General features: G+C 40.5%; 1 protein-coding gene, 1 long non-coding RNA gene and 1 pseudogene across 5 annotated transcripts in view; 1 reads left to right on the top strand and 2 right to left on the bottom strand.

The window, feature by feature from the left end:
* The window catches only part of ASXL2 (ASXL transcriptional regulator 2), a 148214-nt gene that overhangs the window by 106470 nt on the left and 29416 nt on the right, over positions 1 to 12328 (bottom strand). The window lies entirely within an intron of this gene.
* LOC115940785 (U6 spliceosomal RNA) lies at positions 7320 to 7410 on the top strand (annotated as a pseudogene).
* LOC145723723 (uncharacterized) lies at positions 11562 to 12250 on the bottom strand. The gene is made up of 2 exons (XR_014148979.1): positions 11886 to 12250; positions 11562 to 11667 (listed from the first exon to the last, which is right to left on the bottom strand). It is a non-coding gene; the product is annotated as an uncharacterized LOC145723723 (long non-coding RNA).

Genomic DNA, 12328 nt, shown 5'->3' with positions numbered 1-12328 from the left:
TGAAAGCGAATGGGAAGAGAAATAATTCCACCGAGTAGTCAGGCCTCAGCAACTACCCAACATGTAACTGAGAACTGAGTGACAAGTTGCCAGACAAGGGAGTATCTGAGGGCAAAACAAAAGCAAAGGCCCATTTCATTAGTTTAGCTCAAAAGCCATGAAAAGTTTTAGTCTATTTAGTCATATGGAAAATAAAATTCAAACTCAATAAAAAATATTTCATCAGGATGGTTTTACTTAAAAAACAAAGAAACAGGGACACCTTGGTGGCTCAGTTCATTAAGTGTCTGCCTTCGGCTCGGGTCATGATCCCAGGGTCCTGGGATCGAGTCCCACATCGGGCCCCCTGCTCAGCAGGGAGCCTGCTTCTCCCTCCGCCTGAAGCTCTCCCTGCATGTGCTCTCTTCTCTCTCTCTCTGACAGATAAATAAAATCTTTTAAAAAAACCAAAAACAAACAAAAGAAACAGATAATACACTTAAAGAAAGCAAAAAATAAATAAACAGTGAAAAGTTTTATTCCCTTCTCCCCCTCACTGTCCACCTCTTATTCTCCCCATCTCCTCCTTACTTACTAGTTTCTTATGTATCCTCCTAACATTAAAACAATCATAAGCAAGCACTCTCACTTTCGCACAAAAAAAGGCAGCAAGTCACACACAATATTCAATATATGACCTTATCCATCTAGTGTATCTTGAAGGTCCTTATGTTTATATAGAAAGCATCTATTTTTATAGCTGCATAACATTCCATTCTATAGATATACTACAATTTACTTAGCCATCTCCTAATTTTGGGACTGTTTCCCATGTTTTGCATAGTATATAGCAAAAACAGTTGGTGCCCTGTATCACATCCCGAGTCCACAGGTGAACTCAGTTACATTTGCTGTGGATAATTCCCACTTACACTAACAGTGTCCCACCTTGTGCTGATAATAGGCCTATCTCAAGGTTCCATGAGTCTCTTCACTTTTCTGTCACAGGGCTTTCTCCAAAGCCAAAGAAACCCAAATAGCAGCAGGGCAGCCCACGAGTGCAGAGGAGTTAGCAACCCTACCAGAAATCCTCAACCCCTCCCAGGATGAACAAAATGCTCCAGATTGTCTTTTTTTTTTTTCTTTAAAGATTTTATTTATTTCTTTGACAGAGAGAGAGATAGCGAGAGAGGGAACACAAGCAGGGGGAGTGGGAGAGGAGAAGCAGGCTTCCTGCTGAGCAGAGAGCCCAATGCAGGGCTCGATCCCAGGACCCCGGGATCATGACTTGAGCTGAAGGAAGACACTTAACGACTGAGCTACCCAGGCGCCCCTACTCCAGACTGTCTTAACCCACTATGTACACATGCAATAGACCCACAAATGAAGAAGTCGTGGTGACAGGGATGAAGGCTATTTATGACCCCAACAACACAGAGCCTTCCTTTCATAAAACTGGTAAAGCTTAGCTACTGTTGCTGCTGAGTATCCAAAACTTGTCATCAAAAAAGGCCAACTCTGAGCCCTCTGTATGTTACAATCCCTCAAAGAGATGAGCCAGCTAACAAATGAGAAGGAACAAGAAATAGGAAAACAGTGCTGGTAATACCACTCTACAAATGTGTTACTACCAGAAAAGAATTTCAGTAAAAGGATTCTAAGATAAAAGTAGGTTCCAAATTCTAGGGTTGTTAGACCATCCCTGATGAAAATGTCCAACAAAATTAAGTAAGCTAAACCATACACTAAAAAAATGGAATTGCGGGGGGGATGGTTTGACAGCCTGGGTGGCTCAGTTGGTTGGGCAACCAGCTCTTGGTTTCAGCTCAGGTCATCATCTAGGGGTCCCGGGGTCTGGCGGGGAGTCTGCTTGAGGATTTCTCTCCCTCTCCCTCTGCCCTTCTCCCCCGCTTCCATGTGCACACTCGCATACTCTCTCTAAAATAAATAAATCTTTTTAAAATAATTAAAATTAAAAACTGGAGCTGATATAGCTCCTAATTAAAGTTAGGGTGCACCTCTCTCCCAATCTTCCTTCCGCTACAATTCCCATTTATGATTACAAGACAGAGCTAAGAGTATATGAATAATATAAATGAGTAAGTTGATTTCGAGATATACCAAGCTTCAAACTCTTCAAAAACTCCTACTTTTTCCTCATAATCACTAGTGAAAATGCTTAGAAAATTGCCTGTTTATTAAGGAAGCCTCAATAATTACAAAAACTATAAAATGTTAAACTTCTGTTCTCATTGTAATGCAATAAAAGCATAAATTATAAAAAATAATTTTTTTAAGATTTTATTTATTTATTTGATAGAGAGAGAGAGACAGCGAGAGAGGGAACACAAGCAGGGGGAGTGGGAGAGGGAGAAGCAGGCTTCCTGCGGAGCAGGGAGCCCGATGTGGGGCTCGATCCCAGGACCCTGGGATCATGACCCAAGCCGAAGGCAGATGCCTAATGACTGAGCCACCCAGGTGCCCCTAAAAAATAATTTTTTTATAATGTTTTTAATCCCTACCCCAAAAAAACCTTGGACCAAGAAGGAAATCACAACTATATTTAGACAAAAGGAAAAAAAAAGTAAGTGAAAGGTATAATTATGGAAAAGAAGTAAGCAACTTATTATTTGTAAAAGTGTTTCTCTTATTTTCTTAAACTACTTGAATTTTTTTTTACCATATTTAACTGATTTCAACAAATATCTAAGCACCTTCTATACAGCTGGCCCTTGAACAGCATGGGTTGGAACTGTACAGTTCCACTTACAGACAGATTTTTTTTTTAATAAATACAATAGAGTTCTGTAGATGTATTTTCTCTTATGATTTCCTTAACATTTTCTTTCCTCTGGCTTACTTTATTGTAAGAACACAGTATGTACTACATATAACATACAAAATAGGCGTTAATCAACTGTGTTATCAGTAAGGCTTATGTCAGTAGTAGGCTCTAAGTAGTTAAGTTTAGGGGGAGTCCAAAGTTATACTCGGGTTTTCAACTGTGGGGGGGGGGTCAGCGCCCCTAACCCATGTAGTTCCATCACACAACAAGTCATCTAAAATATCCAAATATATACTCTACTATTCTCAACATACTATCTTCACAGGATTAAGTTAATCCAATTCCACTGTCTCTCAAAAATCATTCTCAAGTACAGCTTTGGTAATGAACCTATCCTCAGTTAAAATGCCCTTTTCTGGGGCGCCTGAATGGCTCAGTCATTAAGCGTCTGCCTTCAGCTCAGGTCATGATCCCAGGGTCCTGGGATCAAGCCCCGCATCGGGCTCCCTGCTCGGCGGGAATTCTGCTTCTCCCTCTCCCACTCCCCCTGCTTGTGTTCCTGCTCTATCTCTCTGTCAAATAATAAATAAAATCTTTAAAAAAAAGAGAGAGAGCCTGCCTCTCCATTTAAAAAATAAATAAATAAAAAATAAAATGCCCTTTTCTCTCCAGACCCATTTCAAAAACTAAACTTTTGTGCTCGCTTCGGCAGCACATATACTAAAGAAAAAAAAACTAAACTTTTTTTTTACAGGTGTATATCCCTCTGAGAGTCTGATGACAGCTATGAAAACTCTTCTCGGGGCACCTGGGTGGCTCAGTCGGTTAAGCGTCTGCCTTCGGCTCGGGTCGTGATCCCGAGGTCCTGGGATCCGAGCCCCGCATCAGGCTCCCTGCTCAGTGGGAAGCCTACTTCTCCCTCTCCCACTCCCCCTGCTTGTGTTCCCTCTCTCGTTGTGTCTCTCTCTGTCAAATAAATCTTAAAAAAAAAAAAAAAAAGAAAACCCTTCTCAAAAAAAAATTAAATTTTATGGTTAGTTTCTATGGGTCAACAGATCCCATGAAGCTTAAGGTAGATTTGTGATTTTAACCACTATGTACCATTCAACATTCCTCTGGTTAAAAGGCCTTGATTTACCTTTGGAGATCCACCTCCCTCCTCCATTCTCAGTCCATTGGTGGTAACCAACACCAGCAATAAAGCAGGAAACAAATTAGCACTTTGCAACTTCTTGGCAACAGTAATTCGCTTAGAAATGGGCAGAAGGGGGCGCCTGGGTGGCTCAGTCATTAAGCGTCTGCCTTCGGCTGGGGTCGTGATCCTGGGGTCCTGGGATCGAGCCCCACGTCTGGCTCCCTCTCCCTCTGCCTGCCACTCTGCCTACTTGTGCTCCTCTCTCTGTCAAATAAATAAGTAAAATCTTTAAAAAAAAAAAAAAAAAGAAAGAAAGAAATGGGCAGAAGACTCAAACTAAGGCTACAGGAGCAGAGTAACAGGTGAAAGACATTTTTTGCCCCAGGAACTACCGGACTTAAATGATGGGAGGCTGAAGCTAGTAGCTTTTAAACACCCCAAAGACAAACAAAAAGAAAGAGTAAAAAAATCTTCATAATGCCTTTATTTAAACAATAAATCCAACCATACCTGAAGCTCCACCCCCAGATTTTCCAATGACAGCAAGTTCTCTTTTCTTTCTTCTACCACTTTGGGATAGATTTTCTACCATTTTCAAAACAGTCCTGACATAGAACCCATTCCTAAATCAAGATTAAGAACTCCTGAAGTAGATAAGAAATCTACATTCTGTATCCATACACATGGGTTCATAACAGTAAAGCTAATTATGGTGAATACATTGGCAACAATTAGAGCCTACTAGTCACAAAAAGCTTTTAGCCTAGTTTAGCAAACAAAACTTTTTTTTTAAGCTTTGTAAATCACTGAACTATATGATGAAATATTCCCAGAAACCAGTGAACAATGCTTTGAAGCTACCAAGACGAGAATTTCACAGATGTCAAACAGAATCTGGATCTCTAAATCCTTGCTCAAAAGAACCAACCTGAAGTCTCACTTCATCCATGAAGTCTGCCCGAATCCTCAGTGACACCCTTCCTTCTCAACCTTAGGTACTTAAAATGGGCAATTTCAGCAGCTAACTACACAAATTTTTTATCATTCCTACTTACTTTATTTTTTAAATATTTTTATTTATTTTTTTAAGTAGGCTCCACACCCAACATGGGGCTCAAACTCATGACCTGGAGATCAAGTCACATGCTCTACTGACTAAGCCAGCCAGGCGCCCCTCATTTCTACTTACTTTAGTCTCTTGTTTTTTTCTTTAAGATTTATTTATTTATTTATTTGACAGAGAGAGAGCATAGCAGGGGAACCAGCAGGGAGAGGGAGAAGCTGCCTCCCCACTGAGCAAGGAGCCTGATGCAGGGCTCGATCCCAGGACCCTGGAACCACAACCTGAGCCAAAGGCAGATGCTCAACCAACTGAGCCACTCAGGCGCCCCTTAGTCTCTTATTCTTGTCTCCACATACTGAAGTGCTTATTCACAGAGACGAAATAGTCCAGGTTTTAATAAAAAGAGAACGAGAAAAAAATCTCCTGAAGAGGAGATTTACTGAATTTCACCTTTCTTTTAGAAGAAAACTCAGTTTTCTCATTGTGATTAATACCACGACCCCCATGGTAACCCCCCAGAGGAACGATTTCTATTTAAAGCTCCGTGGAAAAGTGGATTAAAATACCCTTTTACTGCCCTTGCAAAGTGTAAAAGAAAAAAAAAAAGAAAACCACAGGCACCGTCTAAAGAGAACTTTACTAAATAATGAGGGAAAGTTGCACGATACAAGGAAGGAAAAGACAACATAATTCGCAGTCACTTTTATATGAACAGACTGCTGAATCTCACCATGATGACCTCCTAACACCAATACTCCCTGCTTTAGCTCCTGCCCTTCTACCTCCTTACCAGCTGACAAGACGTCTAGTGAACTGCTAAGAGTTCATGCAAGAAGTAAGAGCCATCCTTCCTCCACAGTTAGTAAGCCCAGTGTTATCTCAAGGTCAATGACCATGTCACATACTAATAATTCTCCACAAACCAAAACGAGATTCAATTAGGAGGGGGGAAAAATGAAAAAAATTAAGCTGAAATACCAATGGTGGTTGCCACTGGTTAGTAGGTCAATGGGGGATTTTTTTTCCTTTTAACCCTCCCCACATTTTCTATCATGTCCAAGTATTATTTTGACCCACAAAAGTTTTTTCATTTTCATGCAGTCAAATCTTATACTTTATGGATTCTGCTTTTGTTAAGAATGCTTTCCACAGAATGACACAAAACCAGGGCAACAGGAAGAAAAATATTACCAAATGTGACTACATAAAAATGAAAAACTTGGTACCATACGTATGCACGTGTATGCACATGTACACACACAAACCCATAAACAAAGTCTAAAGAAAAAGTAGGAAAAAAAATTGGAAAATATATCACACACAGAAAAAGCTGTAATAGAGGTGCCTGGGTAGCTCAGTCGGGTAAGTGTCTGCCTTCAGCTCAGGCCATGATCCCAGGCTCAGCAGGCAGCCCACTTCTCCCTCTCCCTCTCGAATAAATAAAATCTTTTTTTTTTTTTAAAGATTGTATTTATTTATTTAACAGAGAGAGCGAGAGAGCACAAGCACGGAGAGCAGGAGAAGGAGAGGGAGAAGCAGGCTCCCCGTTGAGCAGGAAGCCCGACACAGGGCTCGATCCCAGGACCCTAGGATCATGATCCAAGCCAAGACGCCCAACCATCTGAGCCACCCAGGCACCTCTCAAATAAATTAAATCTTAAAAATTAAAAAAAAAAAAAGAAAAATCGTTATAAATGAGAAAAACAATTTAAAAAGAACTGGCAAAGGAATAAAAGGATAGTTCAGAGAAAAAAATACAAGTGGTCAGTAAACATTACAAAGATGTTCAACCACAGCCATAAAACCATAAATACAGAAATCGAAATCAAAACCAATTTTTTTTTTCACGTACAGAGTTTGCCAAAGTGAAAAGAACTGAAAAGCCCATTATTTGTCAGGGTATGGGGAGCAGATACTGTCATCCATTGCTATAAAATGTTACAATCCTTTTGAAGCACAATTTGGCACTCCCCAGTCCTGGATGGATATATCTTTGACCCATCAATTCCAATATAAAAATTAATTCTGTGGCTATATTCTTACCAGAACACAAATAAATATGTACAACATTTACTGAAAATATTTTTGCAACATCATAAAACTGGAATGGCCTAAATTCCAAGAAGTAATTAGTAAAATAGGTTGATAATTAACCAAATAAAAGGGGAATACGTCACCATCAAAAAGAGCAATGTAGACATCAAAAGAACCGATAACAAAAGTAGAACGAGACAAATTGAACTACATCAAAATTTAAAACGTATGCATCAAGGGACACAATCATCAGTGAAAAGCCCCTATAGAATGGGAGAAAATATTTGCAAATCATATATGTTAAAGAGTTAATATTCAGAATAGTGTTCATTTCAGCAGCACATATACCAAAACTGCAATGATACAGAGAAGATTAGGGATGACATGCAAATTCGTGAAGCATTCCACATTTTTTTTTCCAAAGAAGACATATAGATAGATGGTTAACAGACATATGAAAAGATGTTCAACATTACTCATCAGGGAAACGCAAATTGAAACTACAATGATATCACCTCACAACTGTCAGAATGGCTAAAATTATAACAACACAGGAAATAACAGATGTTGACGAGGATGTGGAGAAACGGAAACCCTCTTACACTGTTGGTGACAGCCACTCTGGAAAACAGTATGGAGGTTCCTCAAAAAATTAAAAATAGAATACCCTATGATCCAGCAATTGCACTACTACGTATTTACCTAAAGGATACAAAAATACTGATTTGAGAGGCACCTGGGTGGGTCAGTCAGTTAAGCGTCTGACTCTTGATCTCAGCTGAGGTCCTGATCTCAGAGTCATTAATTCAAGCCCTGTGTTGGGCTCCACACTGGGTATGGAGCCTACTTAAAATACACACAGACACTGATTTGAAGGGACACATGCACCCCGATGTTTACAGCAGCATTATCTACAACAGCCAAATTACAAAAACAGACCAAGTGTCCAATGACTGATGGACTGATAAGGTATGTGTGTATGTGTGTGCGTACACATATATACGGAATATTACTAAGCCATCAAAAATAATGAAATCTTGCCATTTGCAACAATGTAGATGAAGCTAGAATGTATTATACTAAGCAAAGTAAGTTAGAGAAAGACAAATACTGTATGATTTCATTCATATATAGAATTAAAGAAACGAAACAGATGAACATGGGGGGTGGAGAGAGGCAAACTATAAAACAGACTCTTAACTATAGAAAACAAACTGAGGGTTGCTGGAAGGGAGGTGGGTGGTAGGATGGATTAAATGGGTGATGGGTATTAAGGAGGGCACTTTTTGAGATACGTGCTGGGTGTTATATGTAAGTGGTGACACACTAAATTCTACTCCTGAAACTAATATTACACTATATGTTAACTGGAATTTATTTTATTTTATTTTTTTTAAAGATTTTATTTATTTATTTGACAGAGACACAGCGAGAGAGGGAACACAAGCAGCGGGAGTGGGAGAGGGAGAAGCAGACTTCCCGTTGAGCAGGGAGCCCGATGTGGGGCTCGATCCCAGGACCCTGGGATCATGACCTGAGCCGAAGACAGACGCTTAACAACTGAGCCACCCAGGCGCCCCAGTGTTAACTAGAATTTAAATAAAAACTTGAAACTATAAAAAAAAAAAAATTAGTATCCAGAGTATATAAAGAACTCCTACAACTCAACAAAGAAACCAAACAACTCAATTCAAAAATGGGCAAAGGACTTGAACAGACATTTCTCCAAAAAAGAAAAACAAATGGCCAACAAGCATATGAAAAGATGTTCAACATCCTAATCATTAGGGAATTGCAAATCAAAACCACAATGCAGTATCACATCATATCCACTAGGATGGCTGCTTTCAAAAAACGAACAAGAACAAAAACAGAAAATAACAAGTGTTGATGAGGATGTAGAAAAATTGGAACCCTTGTGCACTGTTGATGTAAAATAGTATAATGGTTCCACAAAGTATTAAAAATAGAATTATAGGGACGCCTGGGTGGCTTAGTCGTTAAGCGTCTGCCTTCGGCTCAGGTCATGATCCCAGGGTCCTGGGATCGAGCCCCGCATCGGGCTCCCTGCTCCGCGGGAAGCCTGCTTCTCCCTCTCCCACTCCCCCTGCTTGTGTCCCCTCTCTTGCTGTGTCTCTCTCTGTCAAATAAATAAATAAAATCTTAAAAAAAAAATAAAAAATAAAAAAATAAAATAAAAATAGAATTATAATATGAATCTAGCAATATCACTTCTGGTTACATATCCAAAAGTACCAAAAGCAGGGTGTCGAAGAGATATGTGTATACCCATGTTCACAGCAGCATTATCAAATAGCCAAAACATAGAAGCGTCCATTGCAGATGAATAAACAAAATGTGATGTACACATACAATGGAATACTATTTGGCCTTAAGAAGGAAATTCTGACACATGTTACAATGTGATGAACCTTGAGGACATTATACTACATAAAAAAAGTGAATCATAGGGGCACCTGTGTGGCTCAGTCCGTTAAGCATCTGCCGTCGGCTCAGGTCATGGTCTCAGGGTCCTGGGATTGAGCCCCACATTAGGCTCCCTGCTCGGCAGGGAGTCTGCTTCCCCCTCTCCCTCTCTCTCTCAAATAAATAAAATCTTAAGAAACAAAAAAGTGAAACATGAAATGACAAACATTGTAAGATTTCACTTATACAAAGTCTCTAGAGTAGTCCAATTGATAGAAATGGAAAACAGAATGCTGGCTTCCAGGTACTGCGGGGGTGGAGGAATGAGGAATTGTATAATGAGTACAAAATATCAGTTTTATAAGTTGGGAAAGTTTTAGAAATTCATGACACGACAATGTGCATATATTTAACACTAGTGAACTGCACACGTTTTTAAAAATCTATTTATTTGAGAGACAGAGAAAGAGAAAATGGGGGAGGGGGCAGGGGAGGGAGAGAGGGAGAATCTCCAGCAGACTCCCTGCTGAGCGCACAGACTGACCTGACTTGGGGCTCGAACTCACGACCCTGAGAATATAACCCAAACCAAAATCAAGAGTCAGATGCTCAACCAACTGAGCCATTCAGGAGGCCCCTGAACTGCACATTCATGTAAACTATATGTATTTTACCACAATTTTTTAAAAAGAGCAATATGGATAGATAGCTAAATAGTAAATGTTAATAATAGAATCTAGGTGGTGGGTATACGGGTATTCTCTGTAAAACTTTCAACTCAGCTGCATTTAAAATTTTTCATAATGAAATATTGTGAGGACAGGGCGCCTGGGTGGCTCAGATGGTTAAGCGGCTGCCTTCAGCTCAGGTCATGATCCCAGGGTCCTGGGATCGAGTCCCACATCGGGCTCCCGGCTCAGCGGGGAGCCTGCTTCTCCCTCTGACCCTCTCCCCTCTCATGCTGTTTCTCTCTCGCTCGCTCTCTAAAAAAATAAATAAAATCTTAAAAAAAAAAAAAAGAAATATTGTGAGGACAAAGAACAATGCAGCACTCTGAGCAGATATGTGAAAACAGTCTCACACTATTTTTTTAAAAAAGATTTTATTTATTTGTTTGACAGAGAGAGACACAGCAAGAGAGGGAACACAAGCAGGGGAAGTGAGAGGGAGAAGCAGGCTTCCCACTGAGCTGGGAGCCTGATGTGGGGCTCCATCCCAGGACCCTGGGATCATGACCTGAGCCCAATGCAGATACTTAACGACTGAGCCACCCAAGCGCCCCAACAGTCCCACACTACTAAGTGAAAAATCTAAGTTGCAGAATTATATATAGCAGTTTAACTGCTTACTCTCTAAACTTGTTGGGGGGTGGAATTATATATATGGAAAGAAAATTTCTGGCCTTACATCTTAGAAGCCATTATCAATATTTACTTCTGGAAATAGTTGGAGATGTAAAAGTCTTTTTTTTTTTTAAGATTTTCTTTATTGGGAGCCTGGGTGGCTCAGTTGGTTAAGCAACTGCCTTCGGCTCAGGTCATGATCCTGGAGTCCCGGGATCGAGTCCCGCATCGGGCTCCCTGCTCAGCGAGGAGCCTGCTTCTCCCTCTGACCCTCTCCCCTCTCATATACTCTCTCTCATTCTCGCTCTCTCAAATAAATAAATCTTTAAAAAAAAAAAAGATTTTCTTTATTTACTTGAGAGAGCACGTGCGCACGAGCAGGGGGAGGGGCAGAATGAGAGGGAGAAGGATGCGGGGCTCAATCCCAGGACCCCAGGATCATGACCCGAGCCGAAGGCAGACACTTAACTGACTGAGCCGCCCAGGCGCCCCTGTAAAACTCTTTATACCCTTAAATATTTGGAATTTTTGCCAAGAGCATTTATTACTTTTATTGTATACATATACGTTTCTCCGTGCCTACATCCACCATCCATTTCCCCATTACAAAGCAAATATTCATTTACTGACATCTAGTTTCAAAGCTTCATTTTTTTTTTACATTAAAAATGTCAACCCTTCTATAATTTGTTTTCATGTGTGATAGAAGGCAGATATATATATATATATTTTTTTTTCCCAAGATGATTAGGTTTCTCAACACTACCTATATACTGAATTGTTAAATATATCTCAAAATCTCTGGATTTTCCTATCTATACTATTTACCAGTCTTGTCTAGACACACATCAGTGCCATGTTGCTTTAATCACTGTACCTTTGCAATACATTGTAACATCTACTAATATGTTATACCACTTTTTTAATGTTACACTTCTCTTTTTTTTTTTTTTAAGATTTTTTATTTATTTATTTGAGAGAGAGAGAATGAGAGACAGAGAGCAGGAGAGGGAGGAGGGTCAGAGGGAGAAGCAGACTCCCCGCCGAGCAGGGAGTCCGATGCAGGACTCGATCCCGGGACTCCAGGATCGTGACCTGAGCCGAAGGCAGACGCCCAACCATCTGAGCCACCCAGGCGCCCATGTTACACTTCTCTTTTAAAAAATATTCTTAGGGGCGCCTGGGTGGCTCAGTCAGTTAAGCATCTGCCTAGGGCTCAGATCATGATCCCAAGGTCCATCCAGCTCCCTGCTCAGCATAAAGTCAGCTTCTACCTCTCCCACTCCCCCCTCCTTCTGTTCCCTCTCTTGCTGTGTGTGTCTCTATCAAATAAATAAAAATCTTAAAAAAAAAATTAAAGGGGCACCTGGGTGGCTCAGTCGTTAAGCGTCTGCCTTCGGCTCAGGTCATGATCCCAGGGTCCTGGGATCGAGCCCCGCATTGGGCTCCCTGCTCCGCGGGAAGCCTGCTTCTCCCTCTCCCACTCCCCCTGCTTGTGTTCCCTCTCTCGCTGTGTCTCTCTCTGTCAAATAAATAAATAAAATCTTTAAAAAAAAAAAAAA

This window comes from Leptonychotes weddellii, chromosome 10, assembly GCF_054177405.1.
Source record: "Leptonychotes weddellii isolate Sample4059 chromosome 10, ASM5417740v2, whole genome shotgun sequence".
In the NCBI taxonomy this organism is placed as follows: domain Eukaryota; kingdom Metazoa; phylum Chordata; class Mammalia; order Carnivora; family Phocidae; genus Leptonychotes; species Leptonychotes weddellii.
The sequence above is the reverse complement of the archived record's forward strand: the minus strand, read 5'-3'. Positions and strand labels throughout refer to the sequence as shown.